The sequence below is a fragment of the Martes martes genome, assembly GCF_963455335.1.
Source record: "Martes martes genome assembly, chromosome: 7".
NCBI classification, from domain to species: domain Eukaryota; kingdom Metazoa; phylum Chordata; class Mammalia; order Carnivora; family Mustelidae; genus Martes; species Martes martes.
Window position 1 is genome coordinate 9,286,380 of NC_137894.1, and position 26,912 is coordinate 9,313,291.

A 26,912-nucleotide genomic window follows, 5' to 3' on the forward strand; every position below is an offset into this window, starting at 1 on the left:
CCCTTTCCCCGACCTACTGCGATACTCTCATGTGTATCTACCGTGCACTGTTCTTGTTCACTTACAGTTCTCCAACATCAGACTAGTCCCGCCCACCTACCGGCTCTACCGTGAAAGTTTACACATACAAGTATACAATGTGCTGTGCTCAACTAAAGTCTCCCTACTAAGAGAGAACAAGAAAAATGGACTTTCGCAAAATGTTTCTGTGCTATGCTCCAAAGAGTGTCCAAGTTTAGCTTGCTCCCATTCCTGGGACAGCGTAACCGTCTCCTAAGATCATGAAAGCAGGTCATTCCATTTAGTAAAGGGCAAACATTACAGAGATTAGGGGAAACAAGTGTTGTTTTAGAAGCTCCTAACACACACGTCCTGTCAGTTTTAACTTCTCATAGTTTCCTGTCGAACATTCCCGTATCGTGCAGGAACTCCGGCACCTGCAAGCTGGACTACCATTCACCTAGGAAGAAGAGCTCCAAGGGAAAAGAAGGCTTCTTGGCAAGCTGTTCAGAGGAAAAGAAAATGACACCTGTCCTGGCACCAACACAACTGGAAAAGGGAAAGGCAGGCACATCACACACCCTGCTGTGAACTGTCTTGGCCTGCTGGCCTCAAAAATAATGCCTGCTCCCAAAGATGCCTCTGGTACCGTGCTGACCCGAAAGGACCTTAAATGAAATTATTGTCAAGCTTTTTCCAAATCTAATCAGCTCTGAAATAAACTGGGTGGAAAAATTACCTAAACTTAGCCTTTCAGATGTTACGGCCAAGAGACATGTACCCATATGACGTTTATATTATCCATAATAAATGCTACCAGGCAGTCTGTAATGTTTTTACGTCTGGCAACAACTTTATCTTGAAGGCTTGAGTGGATTATAAAATCTTTATTTTTTTAGTGATCTTTTTACCATACAACTATCAATTTAAATATAGTAACATTATCATCACTCATTGAAATAGTTGTGAAAAGGCCTTACTTTTAAGTAAATGTGGTCCTTGTTCTTTAGCAACAATCTCAGAAACTGTTTTGCTCATTTAGCTTTATAAAACTAAACTGACAAATTAATAAACAGACAAATTTCCTTTTATGCCAGGAAAACGGAGTTCTAGTTGTTGCGTATTTCTGTATCTGCAGTGTGTATGTGTATCTTTCACTAGTTCAAAAGCCTGGCCAAAAAAAGAAGAGAAAAGAAAAAAAAAGAAAAGAAAAGGAAAAATCCCCAGGCCCCTGTCGCTGTTCTGTATGTATAAGCAGTGACATCGAATTGCTGCTAAAACTGCTTTAGGTTTCACAATCTCTGAGGAAAGCATTTCTGTGTTCTAATTCTAGGAAGGTTCAGTGGGGGAAAGTGTGAGGGCACCAAAGTCTGAAAATGGACATTTTCTTCCTTACCATTAGCTGCTGTTGGATGTTCATAAGTTTAAAAATATGTCCAGTGCAACTGTCTCCAGGAAATGGGGCTTCATGACGTGATTCGGACTCAGAGGTTAAGGTATAGACGTCCAACTCTCGATGATGCCTCACAGAACAGTCTCCATACGGGATTTCATAGGATAAACTGCTCCAGGAGTCTGGTTCCCCAGCATTCTCCCTGCAAGCAAGCAGCTCTGGTTAGACTACCTGTGTTGTGTTCCCTCACCCATGCCACAGCTCTTCCTCTCAGCCTTCCCCCACCGCTCTGGAGGCCGTGCAGCAGAGATCTGGTTTCTACAGCTCCCCCGTGAGCCAGGCGTATAACTCACTGCTCCATCCGCCGCGTAACAGGTCACAGATGGATTAAATGAAAACTGCAGGATTCCTCCCTAAGAACATTCTTTTGATCAAGATAAAGAGAGGTCTGGGACCTTAAAATAGTTAATATTATGCTAACAACCAACTAATGAGGAAATGTAAGGAGGATGGTCTTAGCCTGGTTTTCAATAGAAGAAAGGCTTGTATTAAGCATTTCTCTTACACTGGGTTGCACCATATGGTGACTGCAGTTGATTCTACTGGGAAGGGAAGAAGAAATCACTATAACGCATGCATGGGCACTCCAACTTTCATTAACAGCTCTCAAAGTCAACTGTATAGACAAAGACAATGAAGCCATATCATATTATACTTGTCAATACAATTAGGAAGAAGCACTTGGTTCTAAGAACTTCAAGTTAAAATTTTTTTAATCTAAAAAAGCAAATGACCTTGCTCAACTCTCATCATCATCAACATACCTCATCTACAAATAAAGCCGACAAAGGCGCAGGTATGTAAAGAAAAATCTCTGGGACAGGCCTCAACACGTGAAATCTCTTTATGAACTAAAAGACTGGCCAAGTACTCCAGAGATTGTGGAAGGAGGAGGAAGGTGATGTTTGAGATTACATTTTAAAATGGAATAAGTAAACACTATCAAGCCTAAAGAAATAACAGGCCACACACTGACAAGCAGGAGAAGAAAACCCTCTTGGCAGTGTTTCATTTACTAAACCATAGTTGTCAGTAACAACCCACCAGATAGTAACTGGAATTTGAAACTAACTATATGCGGTATTATGAAACCCAGAACTGAGGAATCGTGCGCTGGCTGAAGGTCACGATGAAGGCTGCTCCAAAAGAAAACTACTGGAACGTCCACTCTCAAGAATGACACCCCAGGGGCTGCTTCAGATGACCCTAGTATACACTATGCTCAGTTTTTTATGTACTTAACCACGTTGCTCTACTTTGGAGTAAAGTGACCTCAAGTAGAAAAGTACAGTTGACTCAAGCAACTCGGGTTGGAACTGCACGGGTCCATTTACACACAGATTTTTTTTTCCCTCAAAAATACAGTTTCTGTAAATGTATTTTCTCTTATGACTTTCTTAACAAACATCTTTTCTCTGGCTTACTGGATTGTAAAGATACAGTATATAATACACATAACACACAAAATTTGTGTTAACTGGCTATTTATGTTATTGGTAAGGCTTTCAATCAATAGCAGGCTATTAAGTTTTGGGGAATCAAAAGTTATATTCGGTTATTTGTCAGCGCAGGGGGTTAGCACCCTTAACCTTCTCATTGTTCAAGGGTCAATTCTACTTGTAAGATAGTCACTTAAAAATTCAACTGAATGACTCAGTTAAGAAGCCAATCAGCTACACCAAATGAGGGGGGACGCAACTTCTCTGTAATTTCAGCTTTGAAGCTTGGGCTGACACTGCCACTAATTCAGGATAATCTATCAACTGACAGACATAACTAGCATACCTGAGTGCTCCAATCACCACACATGGCCATACTCTAATAACAAAAGGCCTTTGAGAACACAACTTGGTGTATACACCACTCCACTGTGAACCAAATATAATGAGAGAGGACTGTCTGCCAAAGCAGGGGCAATTAAAAAGTGACACAATCCGTTCCCAGCAAAATGGGAGTTTTCTACCAACCTTGCCACTGCTACTTCTCAAACTGTTTCCTTTTTACTACCTAAACCTTGAGAAATTCCCACCTGTAACCACAAACTATTTACCTTCTACGGCTCCCATGCTCTCCTTCCAGAGGAATGTGCTGTTGTTGCCACAATTAACCCCGAGTGCTAACCCTTCGATCTCCCAATTCCTTGTCCCTGTAAATTCCCAGTCTGTCTAGATAGAAACGACTAGTCCATGCAATTATCCTCTTACTGATTTCATAAATATCTGGTGCAACGGACACTCTTCCAAACCCATTTTGCCTGAAGGTCTGGGTAAACCCCACCATCCAGCAAGTGTCCAGGGGCCAGGCAGTATTCTAGGTGCTGGTGACAAACCAAAATTCTCAGCCTGTTGGGAATTTATGTACTTAGCAAGGGAGACAAGAGCAGTCAGATTAAATAAAACATCCGGCATTTCTGAGAGAGCAAGTGCTACGGAGAAAAATAAAGCCAGGATGAGATGAAGGTTGCCATTTTATTTTTAATTTAACTTTATTTCATTTAAATTCAATTAATTAACATATATTGTGTTATTAGTTCAGTAGAGTTCAGTGTTTCATTAGTTGTATTTCACACCCAGTGCTCATCACATCACCTGCCCTCTCAATGTCCATCACCCAACCCAGTTACCCATCCCCCCATCCCCCTCCGCCCAGCAACCCTCAGTTTGTTTCTTAAATACTTAAGAGTCTCTTACAGTTTGTCTCCCTCTCTGATTTTATTTTTTCCTGCCCTTCCCCTATGAGCCTCTGTTTTGTTTCTTCAATTCCACATGAGTGAGATCACATCATTGTCTTTCTCTGACTGACTTATTTAGCATAATATCCTCTAGTTCCATCCATGTCATTTTCATTTTTTTGATGGCTGAGTAGTATTCTACTGTATATATACACATTTTCTTTACCCAGTCATCTGTCGATGGACACATGGGCTCTTTCCATAGTTGACTATTGTGGACACTGCTGCTATAAACACTGGGGTGCAGGTACCCCTTCGGATCCCTACATTTGTACCTTATGGGTAAATACGCAGTAGTACAATTGCTGGGTCGTAGGGTAGCTCTATTTTCAACATTTTGAGGAACCTCCACACTGTTTTCCAGAGTGGCTGCATCAGCTTGCATTCCCACCAACACTGTAGGAGGGTTCCCCTTTCTCCACATCCTCTCCAACATCTGTCGTTTCCTGACTTGTTAATTTTAGCCATTCTCACTGGTGTGAGGTGGTATCTCACTGTGGTTTGATTTGTATTTCCCTGATGCATAGTGATGTTTTTCATGTGTCTGTTGGCCATTTGTATGTCTTCTTTGGAGAAATGTCTGTTCATGTCTTCTGCTCATTTCTTGACTGGGTTATTTGCTTTTTGGGTGTTGAGTTTGATAAATTCTTTATAGATTTTGGATACTAGCCCTTAATCTGATGAGACATTTGCAAATATCTCCTCCCATTATCTAGGGGTTTTTTGGTTTTGCCGACTGTTTCCTTTGCTGTGCAAAAGCTTTTTATCTTGATCAAGTCCTAATAGTTCATTTTTGCTTTTGTTTCCCTGAGGGTTGCAATTTTAAATGTGGAAGGACTCGTGGAGGTGACTTTTTTTTTTTTTTAAAGATTTATCTATTTATTTATTTGAGAGAGAGAGAGAGAGAGAGAGAGGGAGAATGAACGGGAGGGGCAAAGGGAGAGAGAGAGAGAATCCCAAGCAGACTCTGCACTGAGCACAGAGCCTGACATGGGGCTCAATCTCATGATCATGAGCCTGAGCCAAAATCAAGAGTCAGATGCTTAACTGACTGAGCCACCCAGGTGCCCCCTGTGGTGGCATTTTAAGCCAGTATGTTTTGTGCTCTGTGTTTAGTTAGCACTGTATAAGACTTGTCCGGCATCCAATAACAAAATGTGGTGAAGTTCTGGGCATAAAAATGCTTACTGAAACTTTAGGTATAATAGTATTAAAAAGTGAACACCACCAGGTCAGTAATTAGAGGGCTGTTTGGTAAAATGAAGAAGAACAGATCTCTGGGCTATTACACAGCCATTAAAAATAATGGAAGTAACAGTCCAGTAACGCTAAAATCTACAACGTTCAGGGAAATAAGCAAAATAAAAAGGGTAAAAATTTAGGTAAGTCTAGATGGTAAAATGCACAAATAAAATAGTATTACAGTGGTTGGCCTGTAGGTTTTCTTCCCCAAGACTTTCATTAACGTTTTTAACAAACTTTTTAGAGTCCCCTATTGAGCTAGGACTCGCTGCTCCAGAATGCTTTCACTCACTTGTGTGTTAGTGAAACTCTCTATAATTTCCTCAAAGGCCCAATCTTAACTCTACTTCATTCTCAGGTGACCATTTTGCCCTTCTCAGTGAGAAGCTTGAGGCTACCTGATGTGAGCTCAATCTTCATCCACTAATAATCTGCCTCTGCCCACCGCCTCTCGTGTCAAGGACGCCTCTTCTCAGCGGTGGGTTTGCTCTGTTCCCCCTGGCCTCCTGCCATCCCAGACTGGGCAATCCGCCCCTGGATGCCTGCAGTGTTCCACGCACTCCTGGACTAGCTCCGCGCACCCCGCCCCCTTAAAATAGCAGCAGGAGACAGGAGAGTGGTGGCAGCAAAGGGGAGGACTATTGCCCCACGTGCCTGTGCCTGTGGGAAGCAGCGGCAGCAGTCTGCACTCCACCCTGCAGAACAGATCTCACCAAAGAATCTGGCCCCCAGGAGGCACCTGACAACATGGAGACACTTTCTGGTGGTCACAACCCGGGGGAGGCGGGCAGAGGAGTTTCTACAATGCACAGGACAGCTCCCTGCCACAAGGAATTGTCAGGCCCCAACTGTCTGTACTGCTGAGGTTGAGAAACACTGCTGTCACCCACTGACCCACCCTGTCTGTCCTCCCCTCCCTTCCGTCTCCTTACTGGTCATCCAAAAGCTTCAAGATTCTGCAATTTGGATCCTTCTCACTCCACTGCTACTAAAACTAAAACCTCTTTGTCACATGTGTCCATGGACAAGAAACGCCAAATCCAGTAGCCTTTCTTTGTCCCCATCAGCCTTGAGTTTTGTAAAATTTTAAAATAGTGACCAGATTTCTCTGCTGAAATTTATTCTCACTGGACATTGATAAAGAACCACACAGTTGGGGCACCTGGGTAGCTCAGTGGGTTAAGCCTCTGCCTTCAGCTCAGGTCATGATCTCAGGGTCCTGGTATCAAGCCCTGCATGGGGCTCTCTGCTCAGTGGGGAGCCAACTTCACCCCAGCCCCGCCTGCCTCTCTGCCTACTTGTGATCTGTCAAATAAATAAATAAAATCTTTAAAAATAAATAAATAAATAAATAAATAAATAAATAAAACCACACAGTTTTCTCTGGCTCTCTCTCCTTCTTCACACACCTTAGATGTGGAAGCATGTCAACTTCCTACACTTTCCTACTCTCATTCATTCTTCCCCACAGCGCCGGTTTGCCTCCCAAATCTCTTTCCCGCTGCCAAGTCTGAGCCCTGCCCCACCTTTACAACTATTTCAATGTCTTTACCAGGATGTGCAGTGGACATTCTCAAATTTCAAAACTCAATTTTATGTTCCCCCGTTCCCCAAAGCAGCAGCAACTCCGAACTTATTTCCATGAAGGAAACTACTGGCATCCCTAGTAACACCATCACCCTTCTTTGGAACATTCCGTCGGTCTTGTGTCTCCCATTCAGTGCCCTACTTCAATTCCTGCAAGCACTGCACCAGCTCAGGCCTTCACGGAATTATCTGGACTCTTGCAGACAATCTAGTTACAGGCCAGCTGCCCTAGAACCTCCACTGCTCCCCAGATCTACCCAAAGAAACCATCTGAAAGCAAAAGTGATGCCACCCCCCTGCCCGAAAGTTCTGCTGTGTTTCTTGTTCTTCTTTTCGCATCGGGAATGAAGTGTGCACATGTGCGTGCCCCTATCGCCTAGGCTTTCCCTTTTAATCTTAAGCATTCTGCGAAGTACTCCTGTACCCCACCTGTCCTGTAAGGAGATATAAAACAGAAGCCCACAGAACTTCACGGCCAAGGCCACACAGCTAGTAAGAACACCAGAATGACAACCATCTCTTTCCACTCGGCGATGACAGCTGCATCGGTGCCCCACTGCGACGATGCTTCTAGCTGGCCAGCAAGGCTTCCATGATGAGGCACCTACGTTCTTCATGTCAACTATCTTTCCATGCCCTGTTCTTTTTTTGTCATCTCCCGGCTTCTGTCTCCCAGCATGGGGCTCAAACACACAATGCTGAGATCCAGAGTCGCATGCTCTACCCACTGAGCCAGCCAGGCCCCCTCTTGTGCCTTATTCTTGTCCTTTCTTCTTCTTTTGCCCCCTCTGTAGCCTACCTGCAAACGTCCATTCCCCAAGCACACTTCATCAGCCAGCAGCGCCGGCCTATCCAGAATCCACCCCTCTTTCAGGCTGGTTTCCAAACTTCTTCCATTCTTCTCTCCAGCGATACAGGCTTTCCTCCCCTCTGACTACACAAGACCTTATTCTATTACTGTCTTGTGGCTTTAAAACAAAGAAACCAAACCTCTTTGGGCTGTTTCATGGTTATTTATGTACCTGTCTTATCCCTCTCATCAGAATACAAGGCTCTGCAAGACAAGGACGGTGCTTACTGGAGCTCGGAATTACTGAAAGTTTAAGACAGAAAATCAGACAGGGTGAAGAACAAGTATACGGAGAGTCTGTCTTTATCATCACTTTCTTTGGCTTAGTAACAAATGGAAGTGTGGCCCATCATTCTGGCCCTGTGGTATAGAAAAAACCATACTCTTCCAAAGAACGGAGTCACGGAGCAGACACACACATGCATGGAAGGGGAATGAGGGAACTGGGGCTGATGAGCATTAGAAACGGACCGCCCAACACTGAGAGGGAGCGTTCGGCTCCCTACCTGCCCCCTCCCTAAAGCCACATGCATGCAGCCTGTCTGGTTCTCCTCAGAGCAGTGCTAGCTGTGGTGAGGCGCTCGGTGTCTCCATAGAAGGCTGCTCATAGCTACTCCGTGCAACGTCCCAGGAGTACTCGCCCTTTCTTGCACGATTTAGTGTCTGCACTTGAATTAAGTTACTTTCTTTTTTCTAATTACTCCTAACTAGAACCTTGTTTGTATGGTCTTGCTTCACAAGGTGATATTCAAAGATCGTCAGTGAAACACCTACAGAACACCTATTAAGTGGCAGGCACTGCGTGAGGTGCTAGGGCTACAAGGATAAACAGGACCGCTGTCCTCAAGGATAGACGCGCTTGCACAGTCTGAGGTCAAACACGAACCTCTGTGAGACAGGCACACCTTGGCATACTGGCGGTCAGGAAACAATCAGCTAAGAGTTTTACACTGGGGTGCCTGGGTGGCTCAGTGGGTTGGGCCTCTGCCTTCAGCTCAGGTCATGATCTCAGGGTCCTGGGATTGAGCCCCACATCGGGCTCTCTGCTCAGCGGGAAACCTGCTTCCTCCTCTCTCTCTGCCTGCTTCTCTGCCTACTTGTGATCTCTCTCTCTGTCAAATAAACAAATAATACCTTAAAAAAAAAAAGTTTTACACTTACAAGTGCAGCACTTGATGTACTAAATACATCACGTTTGATCAAAATTACAATGCTATTACTTGTCAAAGTACCATTACTTTATGCACCACGAGGAAGGAAAAAACTTCAGTGGATTATGACACAACACAGGAGCAGTGTTGATCAAAATGCACCTGATCTCACAGCCAGAAAACGACAACTGAGAAGAGATTACACACGCTCCCACTAATGCCGACACTCGCCCGCGTTCCCGAACCACGCAACAGACAGACAGCAGGTGCGCGGGAAGAAAGTAGCCCCAAGGCTGCAGACCAAGCTGCAAGGCACCTCCGGGGACCCTGGCTTGGTATACTTCTACAGAGACGTCGAACACGCTGTTTTCAAACTTTTACGTAGGTGAACATCTTCCAATAAAATCATTTGCAAAAAAAGAATTGCTCCGTGGTAGGGCTGGTAAGGGAAGAAGGGAAGACAGAGCCCTGCTCTCTCTCCATCCACCTTCCCTCCCGGGTCGGCCGGGAGGCTCCCACCTGGAACCAGGGGCAGAGCTAAACACTCCCTAATTCCAAAATTACAGACTTTTCATGTGTAGCTACAGTGCTTCCCCCCGTACAGCCGTTTTCCTTGATCCGTCTCCTCCGGACTTGGAGAAGAACCACTCAGCCCTCTCTTGATAAGAAGCCCTTTCTGGGACTACAGTGAATAATTTAGCTGTCCCTCGGTTTTGTACTTCTGCCACAGAGCGGAATATGCCCGAGAGTCTAAAATTTGCCTTAGAAATACTACACAAAGATTTTACTGCCACCAAATCAAGTCCGGCAAGACAGAAAAGCACACCCACAAGCTGACCTGAGAGTCTGCTGGTTGTTACTGGTGAATTAATAGGGCCCATAGCCTCAGCTGAGGTGGTGGTGGTGGTTGTTTTGTTTTGTATTTTTAAATGAGCGCATGGGAGAGCTCCAGATGAGCACATGTAAATGCTGCGGGCCACGATCTCTCCTCGTCTTATTTCTACTCCCAAGAACGCCAGCCCCCTGAAGAGAGGCACTTTTCCTACGAACTGTGACAGTTACGCACTTCGTTCCTGCTCCGTCAGACTGCCACATTCGGCCAGACCCCAGAACAGACTACAAGACAGAAAAGGCCCGCTGAGGCCATGATTACCTTGAAACTTGCAATCATCCTGACGTAACACAATTTACATTGTTTTCAGCCATTCTCGGGCTGGTTCCGCTTCAACCCGGGTTTGCAGCACAACCTCCAGGGCAACCCCCTCCGGCTGAGCCCTGAAAGCCTTGCTGCACCGCGCTGTGATGCTCTCTTCGCTCTGTAATGCTGATGGAGACACAGGACAGGACCATCCTCCCCGTGACCGGCTGGGCAGGTCACTGGGGCAGTCAAGGCAGCTAACAAACTAGTATAATTTGGGAATCGACGAAGAAACAGGCAGGTGCTTTTAGGGACACTAGCTGATCCTTGTAAGAATCCTTCAGAGAAGTGCTACTCTTAGTTCAGAGGAGAGGAAAAGGAGGCTCAGAAACATTAACTCCTCTGCTCCAGCTCTCCCGTTTCCCCCAGCAGCCTGATCGGCCTGCCTTCAAGTGGCAAACTTCAGCACTCAGGAGAAGTGAGCGCCCTGGCTAGAGGCTTAGCTTCTTTGAGCGATAAGAAGCCGGTCACAGGCCCTCTACAAGGTTGCTGCGGCGATTAAAGGGGGCAGGAAACAGATTATCCAACACGGCGGGGCACGCAGTAGGCGGTCAGGAAGCATCAGTGCCTCCTTACTGAGCGCTCGGGCAGCAGGCCCTGGAGTGACGGATCTGAACCCGGGCTGGACGGACCTGCACGCCTGGGCTCTCCCACCATCTCCTGCAGCACCTGTAGGTGGCAGGGGCCGCTCTTTACAGGGACACGCCCCCCCCCCACCCCCGTGGGGCTACCACAGCAGGAAGCACCTGGGGTCATGTGAAGTCTACACGGCGCAGAGAGGCCTTCATGGGAAGAATTTCTACACAAATTCAAAGAATGCCCATTCCCAGTCCAGTGTTCTCCACCACACAGGCAATCTCTGGTGAAACGTTCTGAAGTCCCCCATGGTGCCCACTTACCCCCCTCACGCCACAGCAGCCGCAGATCAGCCACAGCCATTCTCCGGTGCCTGGCGAGACCCGGGCAACAGGCAGGGCACACTGCGCAGCCCAGATTCTCACTGCCTCGCTCCTTTCAAAATAAGCACATTCCTCTCAAATGGAAGACAGTGCCAACTGTGACATTCACTCCTTCAAATGAATTAAAAAAAAAAATGGCACACTCAAATTGTTCATCCCATTTGTCACAAAATGGACACTAGCTGGGACCTACATTTACCTAAGGGGAAAAAATATTTTACTTACCATAACAAACCCCCACAAATTCATCTCATTGCACTCCACTCCCTGGAGCCTAAATCACTGGGTGATATGATGGCAAAGGCTGGTGTGGGGTGAGTGGATTCCCCTTTTATCACGGTCAGGTCAAGGCTAAGTTAGCTTCCACAAGCCCAAATTTTTTCATCCGTTTACAAAAAAGTGGCAATAATATAGGTTTCTTACAGAGTTGTTTTAGGGATCAGAGATACACTTACTATTACATTTAGTTTCTGTTTCCTTCCACAAGCACGGGGTACACGCCCTAGTCACTTCCTCTTACAGCTGCCTTCATTAATGGTTTAACGATGTTCTGAATATTGAGGTATGTGTTTTGTGTGTCACTTCATTTATTCCTTCAACTATGCTGTAAAGAAAGACATTACCCCAGTTTGCAGATGAGGAAACTGAAGGTGTGAGGTTTTTTAATGCCCTGCCTCGCAGCTACTACATCATGGAGCCAGAATTAGAGCCGGTGCTCTAAACCACCACCCAAAACCACCTCGGCTATTTTGCACCAGAAAATGCAGACCAGTGAAGCCCATGAGGTATTTTTAACATATGCTCTTTGGGGGTTAAGTTTTGGGGGTGCAGATTCTAGATTACTGTGTGTGACGGATACGAGGTTATACTCTGTGGCCCATAGCTTCCATGGTCATTTCTCTTTCCACTTGGAGAGGCTACTTGGGCTAACTCAACGGCTCTGTGACTTCTGGAATACTTTGTTCCTCTGACAGCCATTCTGCCATTTTCTAGTCTCACCTTTACTGCACTGTTTTTAAGATCTTAAAGAAAGAAACAATTTTTACTATCTTACCATGATACTAATTATATTTGCATAAATATCTAACATACCAACACTCACATGACACGTAAAAATTAAAGTCAAATTTATACTAGACTGACATCTAAACATTTACTGATGTGATCAACCTATTCAGCTGTTGATGTTTTTTTTTAATTGATTCAGATTTAAGCCACCAACCTAATTCAGAGAACTCTCAGGAATTAATCTTCAGATGTAATGTTAAGTCTCATTTTCCAACCAAGGCAAAGTTCTTAAACCTTAACTGCATCTTAGAATTACCTGGAGAGCTTTTTAAAATCCTGATGTCCAGATCACACCTCACACCAATTAAATAAAAGCCTCTCGAGGTGGCCCTTAGGCATCAGTAGTTTTTAAAGCTCTCTGGGAGATTCTAACGTGTAATCAGAATCCTCAGAGGATTCTGGGGCGCCTGGGTGGCTCAGTGGGTTAAAGTCTCTGCCTTCGGCTCAGGTCGTGGTCCCGGGGTCCTGGGATCGAGCCCCGCATCGGGCTCTCTGCTCGGCAGGGAACCTGCTTCCTCCTCTCTCTCTCTGCCTACTTGTGATCTTTGTCTGTCAAATAAATAAATAAAATCTTAAAAAAAAAAAATCCTCACAGGATTCTAAGGTACAGCCAAAGTTATAAAACACCACATTAAAGTATCCTACAGGTGCCAGTTCATGTTGACTTCTAAGCACAGTCAAGGCTGACAAGTCTGCAATAAATACTGAAGTCCTGGATCCTCTGATCTAATTATGCAAGTCCTCGGAATTTAGCTTATAGAAATAATTTAACAGAAGGAAAAATGAAGCTCACAGCAGCATTCATTACTTAATTTCTGATTTTTTAAGTGTTAAAACTAACACTTAACATTGGGTAAATGGCTTAAATCCTCAAGATAAAGTATTTTAGAGGGCCCCCAAGATAGTTACAAGACCACAGAAATAGATGAGAATAGGATAAAGTAAAAATATTGGAACACAAAATAGAAAAAAATCAGCCACACCACATAAAAAACAACACAATGTGGGAGGTAATATCTGAAAATGAAATGAATCCGTCTTACTGGTGGCGGATTATCAGTAATATTATTATGTCTCACCTAATCGTTAAAAAAAAAAAAATCAATGCTAATTCTCCCTCCTTGCTATCATTCTTGCTTCTGGCCTAAGTTGGAGGACAGACACAGTATAGTGCAGTGTATAGTATATACAGATACTATATATATATATATTATAGTGCAGGTATCACCAAGAGCTCTACGGCAGGGAGCACAGAGCAATGAACCTAAATCTGCACTGTGACACAGTTACATCTAACTCACCCCCAGGCCAACACCAAATGGTGTTTCTTAGATGTTCCTCATCTAAGAAATAACCCAAATGACTGATGCCCACTCACTTAGTGACACGCTTTCTCTTTTTCCTACCCTTTCCCTCTCCAGATGACTGAGGCCATCTAAGTGAGGACACAGAGATTTCTATTAAAGTATTACTTGGATCTGTATTTCTATAAAACTAGGTTGACCTCTTGCAAAACATACAGTTGTCTATTTTATGACAGTTACTGACTTCATAACTACTTACTGTCCCCTGCCTACAAGGTGCACTTAACAAGAAGAGAAATACAGGCACATGAGAATTATCCTAAAAGAAAGCCATTATCACTGTGACTAACATCAAATTCCAGGCTGGGGAAAGAGACAGAAATGATTACAAAATAATCTGAAACTTGGAAAGAATAACAGAACTATCTGGATAAAATAATTTAGGACTGATGACAAAAAACAGATCAAGGAGAAAAGTCCAATATCCAACTACTAGAAAAGAGAGAACACATCTTTAAAAAGGTTAAGTTTCTTTAGCTGTCTCATGAAGCAAATACACAGAACAAAAATCAAACAGCAACCCTAGATGTTCACCAGCTTAAATCATCTAATCATGATAGAGAGCAAGGAATGCATGCCCATTTCTCCCAGTCTTATTTCTGAAAAGCATTTGAAACTCAACATAAAATATTAAGACCTAAATATGATTCTGCAACTCCAGGGTAATGGTGACCATTAAAAGCAGCTGATTAACAAGATTCCAAAGGGGAAGCTGCCACAAGCCTATAGATAAGTGATGTGTTCTACTTACAAAAATTGGTTAACTTTAATCACAACAAAGTCATCACTCTGTAAACTAGCTTTCTCCAGTTCGAGGGGAAAAAAAAAACAAAAAAACATTCTTGCTCATTAGTCTGGGCAGGACTCTTCAGACATGAAGTTCACTTGACTTTAATATAAGGTTACTGTCATTAAAATTTAAGAAAAGAACCAATACTTACTAAGTCCAATAAGCTTCTAATGAGCTTGTGTGTTTTTATATGATCCACTGCCCTGAGGCAGCATTTTTCCTAAGTCATTGTTGAAATGGATTCATCTTGTTTTAAAGCAGTTAAACAAATAACATATGTGAAAATAAAGAGACAACATCTCTTTCACACACTAGACGGGACTTTTTTCAGGTCTCCCTTCTCTAGCGTGCTCCTTATGCAGCAACACAGAACATCGCTCCGCTCTCCCTGCGCACAGCGCTGTACCATCAGTGGTCAGGTGGGTTCCGGGGCAGCTGCTCAAACCACTGATGAAGGACCAGATTTTTAAAAAAAGAAAAAAAAAGTTCCAATTCATTACAGAAGCAAAAATTCTAAAAATTACTGGAAAAGTAAAATGCACAAGATACAAAATTGAAGCCCAAAGTTCTTGTTAGATTCAATCGATATAAAATGACTCTGTCAACTTAGCATAAAAGTTTCTGAACACATTCTCTCCACATCACACTGATCTCATCACAGGTCAGTGACAAAGAACGGGCCGCTCAGTGCTCAGCTGAGCCTGCCTCCTTGTGAGCAGCAGTGGGTCACAACAGAGAAGCCTGCAGACTGCCAGGAACCACGTTTCACATTCCTAACATCTACAGACCCCAGCAAGACAGGCAAGCAGGAGAAAGAAAAGTCATGGCACAGACAGGGACATGGAACACGGAACCAGCTACACACAGATGCTCTGGACCATGTGTCCTTTTCTCCCGAGGTACACCTCACAAAGGCCTGGGCAAAGCTGAACGCTTACTCAATACCAGTCAAGAGTATTTTAAAAGTTCAATTCCAGCTGGTGGTTATTATTATTTTTATTATAAAATCAAAAGCATCCAGGGACGCCTGGGTGGCTCAGTGGGTTAAAGCCTCTGCCTTCGGCTCAGGTCATGATCTCAGGGTCCTGGGATCGAGCCCCGAATGCAGCTCTCTGCTCGCTGGGGAGCCTGCTTTCCCTCCTTTCTCTGCCTGCCTCTCTGCCTACTTGTGATCTCTCTGTCAAATAAATAAAATCTTAAAAAAAAAAAAAAATCAAAAGCATCCAAACATCCACTTTAACAGCCAAGTCACAAAGAGCTTCTAGAATTAATTCACTGACACGATTTCCCTGAACTGAATGTGAAATACTGGGAACTAATCACAGTACGTAATAAAATAATAAAGCATAAAGCAGGATTCGGTTTTTCAGAGCACTTTCACCATAAATACCATTTTTACTCTTCCCAGTGACAAGGGCCAGCGACCTGCATATAGATGAAAAACAGAAGCACAGATAAATGAACCAAGGTTTCACACAGCTAATGGCTGAACGAGGACTAAAAGATCAATTTTTTGATCTTGAGACTTTATTTATTTGAGACAGCAAGCACGCACATGAGCACAGAGGGAGAGGGAGAAGCAGACTCCCCGCTTAGCAGGGAGCCCAATGAGGAGCTCGATCCCAGGACCCCCAGACCACGACCTGAGACAAAGGCAGACACTTAATAGACTGAGCCACCCAAGCACCCGTGAAAGATACATTTTTAAAATCTATTCCAAGTAATTTAGTATTAAACTTGCATGGATTAATGAGCTGTAAGAAAAACTAAGAGCAAAATGCTTCTCTTAGATTACATTTAAAAAGGTGTTAAGAGGTATTCTAACCTCTAACACTCTGATCTTAACCAACAAAATCATTTTCATATTAGCATACATTTTCTAAAAACATACACGTATAAACCAAATCTTTAAAAAAGTCTACACATAGACAAAAAGATACTACTTCTCAGTACACGAAAATGCATTAGGTTCTATATGGATACTTGTTTGCAAGTGTCCCTATAAGTATTTTTCCATTACTGATAAAATGTCTCCAAAAGCCCATCGAAAAAGATACTACTACAGATGGGATGACATTTTATTAAACACGAATTCCATCTGGAAACTGGTCTTCTCTAATTATACTTAAGTTCTTATTTCAAGATATTTCAAAATACCACATTTCCAGAACATGAATGACCTAGGTGATGCATTTATTCACTCAAACCTTCAACATCTATTCATGCAGTATCTACTACGTTCCTGAATGCTAGGAATAGATGACTGAATAAATTAGGAGCCAACATTCCTACTACCACAGAGCTTCTATTAGAAAAGGGTATAGTTACAGTTAGAGATACGCTTATTAAAAAAATAAAAGCTGGTGTTTATGGCAGAAACTTCCTGTGGGTGGAGAGAGTGCATTCTTCAGACAGGTGGTCAGGAACATCTCTGAGAAGGGACCCGTACGACAGAGCCAGCATATGGAGTTACTGGGACAGGACAGGACAGGCAAAGGGCACAGCAGAGCGCAAGGACCCCGTGTAGAGAAAGCCACGGGAGGAAGGTGAACATCAGGAAATGAGGTGTCAGAGCCGGACAGGGTTCGGATCTCATGGGGCTCTGTAGACCATGGTACCCACTAGGATTTTACTCTGAGTTGGGTGAGAAAATGTGAGGAAGAGGAGAACAAAGGTGAAAATACGAAAGAGTAAAACACTATTATTAGCTTGGTATCAGATGAATATAACTTACTTATAATCCTCCGAACAACTCTGAGGCAGGGATCAGTGTATTTCCATTTTTCATGTGAGGAAACGACAGGCATAAGGAAAAATTTGTTCAAGCATATGGCCAGTAAGTGAAAAGGCCGGAATTTTACCCAGATCTAATACTGAAACTTCTGTACCTCCTTCTACTGTCCAGTGCGAAATGACCCTCTAACACTGTCAAACGATGACTACATTCCAATTAGACACACTGTTAAGTCTGATACGATATTTATCAGAAGCTAATTAGGCATATTCGATTTTCTGTTACAAATTTTTTTAGGATCCATAGCAAGAAAACCATACATTAAGAAGCCATTCCTCAGAGATGGGGTTACAGCATCCAAACAGAGGATCCATGGCTGGCCCCCAAACTCAAAGGTTTATGTATGTGGAACACCAAAATTCAACAATCACAGAGTGCATTTCAACTCATTTCAGCATTCCCACCGCTATGCCCCAGTCAATAACCAGTCAGTCAGCCTCTCCTCCTCACCTTACCTAGCAGGATGCAACTCAAGCCAAAGGCTGGGCTGATGCTAACATACATGTAAAATCCTGTCAAATCAAGTGCAGAAAAAAACATTTTCCCGGTACTAACAACCCGAGTCATTCACGGGGGGGGAAGTTCAAAGATGCGTCTTCTTGAGATCAGCGAAGGCCGGGTCAAGTGCCAGAGAACCACCACGGAAGACCCACGACCCGTCAGTCTGGAAGCAGATACTCACTGGTGGCGGCTCGAACACCACGAATACCGCAAGCCCATCCTATCCGGGCCCCGGCGTCATACTGCAGCTTTAAGAGTAAAGCAGCCCTCCCAAAGGCGTGTTTTGCTGAGTCTCCCTCGGACGGGAACTGCAGCATCTAGTTCCTGGTCTGAGGACTGCTGCAATCTCGTCCCTGAAGCCACCTCACAGCCACCGTGCCGAGCCTTAGGGAGTCCTACGAGATCAACTGCAACTGCACAGAAATGCAGCGGGAGAGGCGAAATGCCAGAATGGGGGTGGGGGGGGTGCACGGGGGGTGACCGATGCCCCCACAGTGGATAGGCGGCTATTATCTTAGGGGCTTGTAAGGAACGCACTGCTAGACTAGTTCGCGTCCATGCACACGATACTTGGTTCTTCTTTCCTTCCCTTTTTTTTTCTTCTGACCTTGTACTGTCACTCTGCCCTCAACTAATACAGAAAGAATGCAGAGGAAAGAGGGCACATAATTTGAGCAACAACTGTGTATCAGCAATTTGCTATAAATTCTGCGATTTTAAATAACTCAAAACGAAACTTTTCTAAGGTAATGGCCAGAACATGCTGGAAAGTTAGACAGACTTGCTTCCATTCTTTACTCTAACGGTGCCACCTGTATGATCTTGGGTCAGTTACCGAATGTTCCCTGTGGCTCAGTTTCCTCATCTGTGAAGTGGGAATGCTGGATTTGCCGTGAGAGCCAACAAACATGCATGTAAAATGTCAGCATGGTGTCTGGTCCTCCCACAGTGCTCAATAAATTGTGACTATATGGGATACTATAGGGCTGGTGTAATTCTAAAAAACAAAAAAGAAGACAGTTTTTGAGTTATGTATTTTTAAAAAGGGCACAGAACCCTCGCTTGTGAGTTAACTGTCAGACAACTAAAACGACACCCACATCACCCTACCACTATTTACTCCCAAAAATCCAAGAGGAAATGGGGGCTCTTCTTGCTGGCTGTGTCAAGGGATTGTTAGCGTTGTGGGTGAGGCTGACCAGGAAAAAACATGTCAGAAGCTGGATGGTGGTGCAGAGAGGTCCTCTTTACACACAGCTGAGCGGTCACCTTATTTCCAATGGGTCTTCCTCCCTAGCTTTCCAGGCAGAGGAACACACCCAGTTTCTAAGAACTTCACAAGCATGTTCCCATTTTATCCTAAGAGACCGAGGATGTACATGTTAGCATTTCCCATTGTACAGACGAGAAAAGCGAGGCTCCTAGGCGATACTTAAGCAGGACACACCCACGTTCAACTCTCCCACGGTGAAGGCTGAACAGCCAGGTGCTTTGGTCCAATACTGATTTTGGCCAAAAGGGTTATTTGAACATGCTTAGTTTCTTCCTTAATAATCACTTTTATTTATTTACTTATTTAATTTATTTATTTTAATAATACACGCACATAAAATTTCCAAGTCATTCTTTCTGTAGGTATCCCCTTAAGGAAACTCCCAAAGTGACCAAATAAAAATTGCATGTAATGGTTATGAAAGGTTTATATGTTCTAGAGTGTGGAGGACTCGCCCATCGAGTCCATCCTCTAGGCTCCTGTTTTCTTCCACCAGGGTCCACAGTGAAGTCAGAAATGTTGTCAAGATCACGTGCTGTTGCCACAGAGAATCTGCTACCAGAGGTTAAGCTGTGTGACTACAGCTCTCTGAAGAAAAGCGCTGAGGCCTGAAGTTATAGGGCACCCAGGGCAGACAAAGGCTAGGGCCATCTGCATGCACAGAGCAAGAAGTCCATGCAAGGGAACACAAGACATATGGAAGAGCTTTGTTATTCCAACCAACGTGCAACACCAATCCATCTTCTTATAAAGTCCAAGACAGTGTACAAGTTCAGAGGTTTTATAGTTATAAACTGCTTCAAATTATCGGTCCATGACTTAGCAGCTGTGGTGATTACCTTTTGAAATAAGGAGAATATGTCCATCTCCAAAGAGTTGGAGAGAGAACAAAATATACAAGAATTTGTGCAAAGTGCCTAGCACAAATACAATAAATGACAGCTGGTGCTATTGTTATAGAAATGCATATATTATTCTCGGAAAGTGCATTCTGCAATTTTCTAGCATGCTGCCACACAGGTGAACAACCCTGAGATTACCAGTTGAATGGCTTTCTAAAAAAAAAAAAAAACTAGGAAATATCAAAATTCTTAAAATGCTTCCATTCCGAATTTACCAAAAAAGAAAAAAAAGTCATTGAAAACCACATCAATGAATCATCGTAATTAAATGACCCTGTTTAGAAGACTGACAATGTTATCAAACATGCTTCCTCACAAAATCCTATCAAGAAGTTTAAAAACATCCTAAGGACAGGCTTGTGAAGAACAAACAGCAATTTACTCTCCAGATGGCCTCGGGCAGGCTATCTAGCCTCGAGAAACTTTCCCATTTCTGGAGGAACACGGACTATATTTACACCTCAGAGGTTCTGCTGGAAGGTTCTAAAGGAGAACACACTGAAGCACCAAAGTAGCAGGTACCCAGAAAATGTGTGCGCCCACCCCCGTTTCCAATTTCCACTCAGTTCTACAACCTTACCTTTACCAGAACAGAGACCCAGATCACACAGTGAGAAAGGGGGATGGGTGCACGGATGAACATAAAGATGGACAGACAGATGGGACTTGAGCCAGAGAAATGTAAAGTTTAAAAAAAAAAAAAATCCCCGTCTCTGGCTACTTCTCTGAAAGTAAGTTTGTACATTTGCTTCATTCTTTCTCCTCTTAAGCAAAAGCAAAGGCTGCAAATGTGCTTTGTGCTAGATGGGCTCGTGAGGACCCACTTGTCAAGAGGACGTCGAGAGGAGCCTGAAGAGGCGATCTCTGTGTCCACAGAAGGTCTTGCTCAACAGCACTCCGCTCCATTGTGCAATAAGTACACAGGAGTAGTTACTCTACCCTCTGACCCTGGCCCCAGGCTTCAAGAGTAAAAGTGTTAAAAAAAGGACTTGAGAATACAATCGCTTTGACAGGAGCCGATCTGCTGTACCAGATAATAACAAACCCCCACCTAGTGCCTCAGGTCTGCCAGGCTGGGTCTGTGCTCTGCATGTGCACACACGTGTCCTCTGTACCTGGACAGGTCCTTGGACTTTGCCCTTGAGCCTGGTTCTGCTACTCTGTAGCCTTGTGACTTCCGGCCACTCACATTACCTCCACTTCCTCGGTTATAGAATAGGGATAACAACACCTGACCGATCTACTCCTTAGGCTGTCGTGAGAACCAACGTAAAAAGACAGCTCGAGTGTAAACAACACTACGTTTAAAACCATCCGCTGGGTAACATGAATGAAAAGCAGAGGCGAGGACCAAGAGAAAGCTGTTCGCCCTTTCCAAATGGAGTGTTCATCATCCTGTGTCCGGGTGGCCTCTTCCTGAGTCTCTCCTCCGGTCAAGTTTTTGTACAGGGAAGATTGCCGGGAACGGAATTCCACGAATGTGTGTGACAGGAGCCCTATCACTTTCTCTAAAGCCTCGGGCTAGTTGCCTTAGCTCTCTGAGCCTTCACACTTTGCCCATATAACACAAATAAGTACAAAAATAAGGCTGATTTCAGAAAGGCTGTCCTAAGACCGAAGTGAAATATTAGCCGTAGTATTTCCAACCATGATGTCCAGAGCACGGCAGGCCCTCATTAAGTACAGAGATTTACTGAACTGATACAGAAAACGACACGAGGACGGACACTGAAACGTGCTCTCTGGGCAAAGGAGGTACTTCGGCACTTTCACGCCAGCGCTCCAGAGCCGCCGTTCGCTACAGGACTGCTCTTCCTGCAGGATAGCAGCGACGGCGACCACCCCTCGCGCACCTGGAGCTCCCTGCTCCGCCACCCAGAGGCGTCCCATCACAGCACGGGGAGAGAACCAAACTGATGGTTTTAGAAGGACTATCTACTACCCGAGGGAGTGAGATCCAACTCATCAAAAGCAGGGACAACCACACGCTGCCCAGAAATCCTTTCAAGATTTTGGCAAAATTTCTTTAACGTATGAAAAATCGTTCTGGCTCTAGAAGTAATGGGAAATCAAGGAAAGGGCAGTAATGGACACCACTGCTATCCGTCACTGTGTTGGCACTCTATGTACATTCCTTCATTTATTTCTCGAAGCAACTCACACTGGAGACGGCCCTCTTGTTTCTCCCATGTTACTAACAGGGCTGGGACTTCAGGAGTGCTCCTGGGGGGTTCCCCAGGAGCACAGCTTCACAGGGGCAGATCCTGGGTTCAAGACTCGCCCGCCTCAGCACGAATTCTGCCAATCTCTCTACCAACTTCAATTCACAGAGACCGACAATAAATATCACAGAAAAGATACTCTAGGGAGACCATCAACTGGAATTTGAGTTTCACTGGTCAGTGAACTACCATCTTACTGATTACGTGACTACATGAGAAACTTCTCCACAGAGCACCTGAGAGTCTGACAGAGTAGCCGCAGTCAGCTCACTCGGGTCTAACGGCATGCTGACACAGGCCAACTGGATAGCATCCAAGGGACGAGAAACTCAGGCGGGCAGGCGACTTTCCACTTTCTTCCAAGTCACACAGGCTACTAAGTGGGGAAGCTTCGATTTTAGCTAAGCTCTTCATCCCGAAGCAGGCCCACTAGACCATACTGCCCGCTCTTCGAGCTACAGTATCTGTTGCTCTGTACCTGCTCTAAGCAATGACTATCATCTGTGTGACAAACAAACCCCGGTTCTCCACAGCACACACGTCAGGCACCTGGTTATAACTCCAGGAGGCAGGGATTTTTGTCCTTGTTTCTTTTTAAGCAGATAGAGAAACCGAGGCTGAGAGAGTCGAGTGCTGTAAAGTGTCCACAGTAACAGGGCTACAGATGGCAGAGTCAAACCACAAACTCCAGTTTGACTCCAAAGTGTGCACACGTAGCCATCAGCCACTACCTGGAACTGCCTCGTGGTCTCAGCTCTTTCCCTCCTCGCCCAAAGGAGTGATCCAGGTCCCCAGACGGCTTGTGTGTTGTACGTGGGATGTCTCAGAGCACCCGGCTCTCACAATGTCCTTTTGGAGACTCCAACGCAACACCCATCTAATGTCACCTCCTAGCCTTAGCCCAACCAAGAGCCTCAAGACTTGGGTTCCCTCCCTCTTCTACCCATCACTAATTAGGGGACCTCAGGCAGGGGGATGTTCAACGAACTTCTTTTCAAAATGGGGGAGACAACTGTGCATCTACCTAAAAGCAAGTGGAGGCCTCAGTGTTCTGGGTAAGATTCCTCTCAGGTAAGACTGGTACATTCTGTCTAAGGTGAATTTTCCAATCACAAATACATCCATATTGATAATGCAAGATCAAAATATGAGCAGTGAGTCAACAAAATCTCTCCTTTCCTGTCACTGAACTCAGTGGAAGTTAATAATAACAGATTACAGAAAAGGGAAGCTGTTAAAAACATCCTAACAATTACTGCTATCTGAAAGGATTTAGTATCAATTCAAGAGTTCTCAAAAGACATGGGTCATATTTAGATAATCTTTCTACTTCCAAGGACAGCAGAATCGAGTTTCACACAGAAGTGACTCTGTTTATCAAAATGAATTATCAAACACGCCTGAGACACATAAACACAAACAGAACTTGGACCCTAATCAGCACTATGTCTTCTTCCCCTGCCTCCAAAAATTAAAAAACAAAAACAAAAAAAACAACAACAAAAACAACAAAAAAAAACAGGGTAGGGGCGCCTGGGGGGCTCAGTGGGTTAAAGCCTCTGCCTTCAGCTCAGGTCATGATCTCAGGGTCCTGGGATCGAGCCCCGCATCGGGCTCTCTGCTCAGCAGGGAGCCTGCTTCCCTTCCTCTCTCTCTGCCTGCCTCTCTGCCTACTTGTGATCTCTGTCAAATAAATAAAATCTTTAAAAAAAAAAAAAACAGGGTAAGCAGCAAGGAATGAAAACAACAAATTTACTTTGGAAGACATATAAAAGGACTGAAATAAACTTGAATTTTCAGTGAAGACTAGCATGTGAATAGTTATTTTCTAAGGGCAAAAATGTATGTAACCCTACCTTATTTTCATATTAACTGAAAAGACAGAATAAAATGAAATGGGCTTCCATGGAGAAATTTAATTTAAACAAGAGGAGAGGTAGGATCACTCAAGTCTAAAGATCTTAGTGAAGCATTAGATGGCATCACACGCAGAACAACTCTTAGCTTTTCATAAACCACCCTGTGAGTTTCACAAGACAAACTCCTCGCTCAGAAACACGTGTGTCAACTTCTGCCTGTGACTGTAAAGGCCGCAGAGCCCATGCAGTCTATTCTTGGCACCCCTTGTTCAGAATCCTAGGAGTGGAAGGGACTCTGAACAGCTTCTTAGGTGATCTGGCTTCTTGTCACCCTGATCCTGTCACTGCCTCTCTGGATCTCACTTTCCTCCTTATCCGTTAACGATGATCTCTGCTGACCTACAGCTGAAATTCTAGCAAAGTCTATTAACATCATGGTAAAATCGAGTGATGTAGTAAAATCACCTCCTTCCCATTTTTTTAATTTGCTGATTTTAACGTCCTACTGTGGTCCCCCATGTGAAGATTTCTCAAGTTGCCTTTCCCTTCAAAAGGAGGTAAGTGGCTTTCGCATATGGAACAGAGCTCGTACTATAAAGCAAGCCAAAAAATCTTCTCCAAGAACAAACACTCTGGTTTCCTTAATGCCGCGCCGCAGTCTTGTGACATCCTCACCGAGCATATAATAAAGCTGTTGTAATCACTCTATTTCCCCATTTGGATGGCAATCCTTAACCAACTCTGCTTCCCAGCAAAAACCCGGAGCTACAAGGTTACACTTAGAGGAAATGCTCTCGAAGGGCAGCACGGTTATATGCAGAGTTAACTGTTTCAACTTCTGGAACGGGCTTCTTGGGAGAAAGCCCTGAGGCGAACAGCAGAAGGAATCGAATCACCGGCCAGATGGGAAGTACGAAGGAATGGAACCGATCACTCCTGGAAAACTGTCGCAGTAGAGCTCAAGTATCCAGAGCTCATCTGAGACCAAGAGCGCCCCTCCTACCGTCAGGGATCCCACGCACCCATCAGAGAGCCTCTGAAAAGAACCTTTTGTCTGACTTGACTAGAAAAGTTATCAACTGGGCAGGTGAAGAAAACAACAGACAGACCAAAAAACCGACCTGCTTAAGGAATAGTAGGTAGCATTACACGCTGAAATCTCTTCTTGCCCCATCCAGACTCCCCACCACTCCCCCCATACAGCTACAAATGACAAAAAATAAAAAGCAACTAAATTAAGTCTAACAGGAGCAAAACACTGGGAATTTGGGAACATCCACTTAACTTACGAGGGTCCCTCGATCAGTGAAGAATGCGAATCCCACAGGGTTTATTCTCGGTCAGATTATGTGGCTGAAAAGATGTGGTGACCGTAAAGTAATAAAAACTATGTATTAGACAAGAGAAACTACAACTGAAGTTTCTGCCTTTTATAAATATTCCAGGGAAAAAGGTCGGCTGTTGTAATGCACTTCTTTCTCTATTTCTACAAGAAAAACGGCCTCCTCCAATGTTTTGACTGACAACCTTCCTTCAAAAGACTCTCTGAAGAGTCAGAGCGTCCAGCCAAAGAGCGCAGACACGCAGGATTCCCTGCCGCCCGTCTCCAGGACAATTCGGTGGCTTTCTCCTGCTACTCACAGGAAGAGACCACGGCTCTTGATTTTATTCACGGAGATCACATTCAGACCCAAACCCAGTGGTTCAGCATACTTTCTGCATGCAATTATTACATTCAGATATTTGTTTCTAATTAACTTAAGTCTTGAAGACACAACAGAGAAAATGTATGACAGAGAAAAATCTTCTCTTGTACCAAGTCGGAATAAGCTACATGCGCGGTCATGGAATGCTGCCCCCAGAGACGAGACCTTGTCTCAGGGTTCAGTGAAATCTCAAGAGGCGAGAAGCAGGGAGGCAGGGAGAGGAGCTGGCAATAGGACTTACGTGTGCGTCTCACAAATGAAGTAGTTAGCAGGAGCGAGCTAACCAGCCTCCGGCAGGAGGCAAGGCACAGAGCTAAGGTTTTAGTTCCTGGCAAACTCACTCGGAGATGCCAAGTGGGCGGCGCTGCTATGAAGCAGGGGGTAGGGGGTGGGGCCAGGCATGAGGGGAAGGAAACAGCGAGAAGGAGCACTTACTCGGTTAGAAGCCGGTGTAGCTTGTGATAACCCCGCTCTAAGGCCAGGCTCACAGGTGTCGCTCCTTCCTGGTTGTGGATGCTGAGAGCCCCTCGGCCACCTGGCTTCTGCAACAGGAACCACGTCAACCTCAGCAGCCCCAGCCGCACGGCAAAATGCATCAGCGTCTCCCGGGGACCACCATCTGTATGTGGGAGAGAAGATCAGTACGGAGAACATGAAAACGACAAGCAAACAAACAGAAAACCAAGTTACGTGAGCACCGCCGCCTCCAAGTACCTAAGATCCTAGAGTTAAACCACAACATAACCAGGCTTGACAGTGGCGGGCTACGACCAGCTCTTGCATAAAGACGGAACAAAGCTGAACACAGTTTGAGAAGCAAAGCCTCCGAAGAGAACCATGACATTTCTATATCCTGATTTAACACATTTGTGTGATCCATTTATATGGGCGGATTTGTAAGAGTGAATTCACACGTGTTCTTTTCCTTAAACAAGAAGGGGTGGGGGAAGGAATGCAGCCTCCCAATGTCGGGACACAAGGGGAATAGCTGTTGGGGCTTAGATGGGTGTATCATAAAAGGTATAATTAAAGAAAAAATAACACCCAGACAGGAGCTGGCTAGGTAAACACTAAGAACAGGTTCTGCTTGTTAAGTACACACAGGTTCTTCTATGCCCCCACATTAAGGGCAAATCAAATTGCCAGCACTGCCAGCTTTTTTTTTTGTTTTGTTTAATGAAAGAAAGAAATGCATCTCCAGGCATAATAAGCCTAATTTTAAGATAATATACTAGTAAGTTCAGTAAGAAAAACGTGCACTT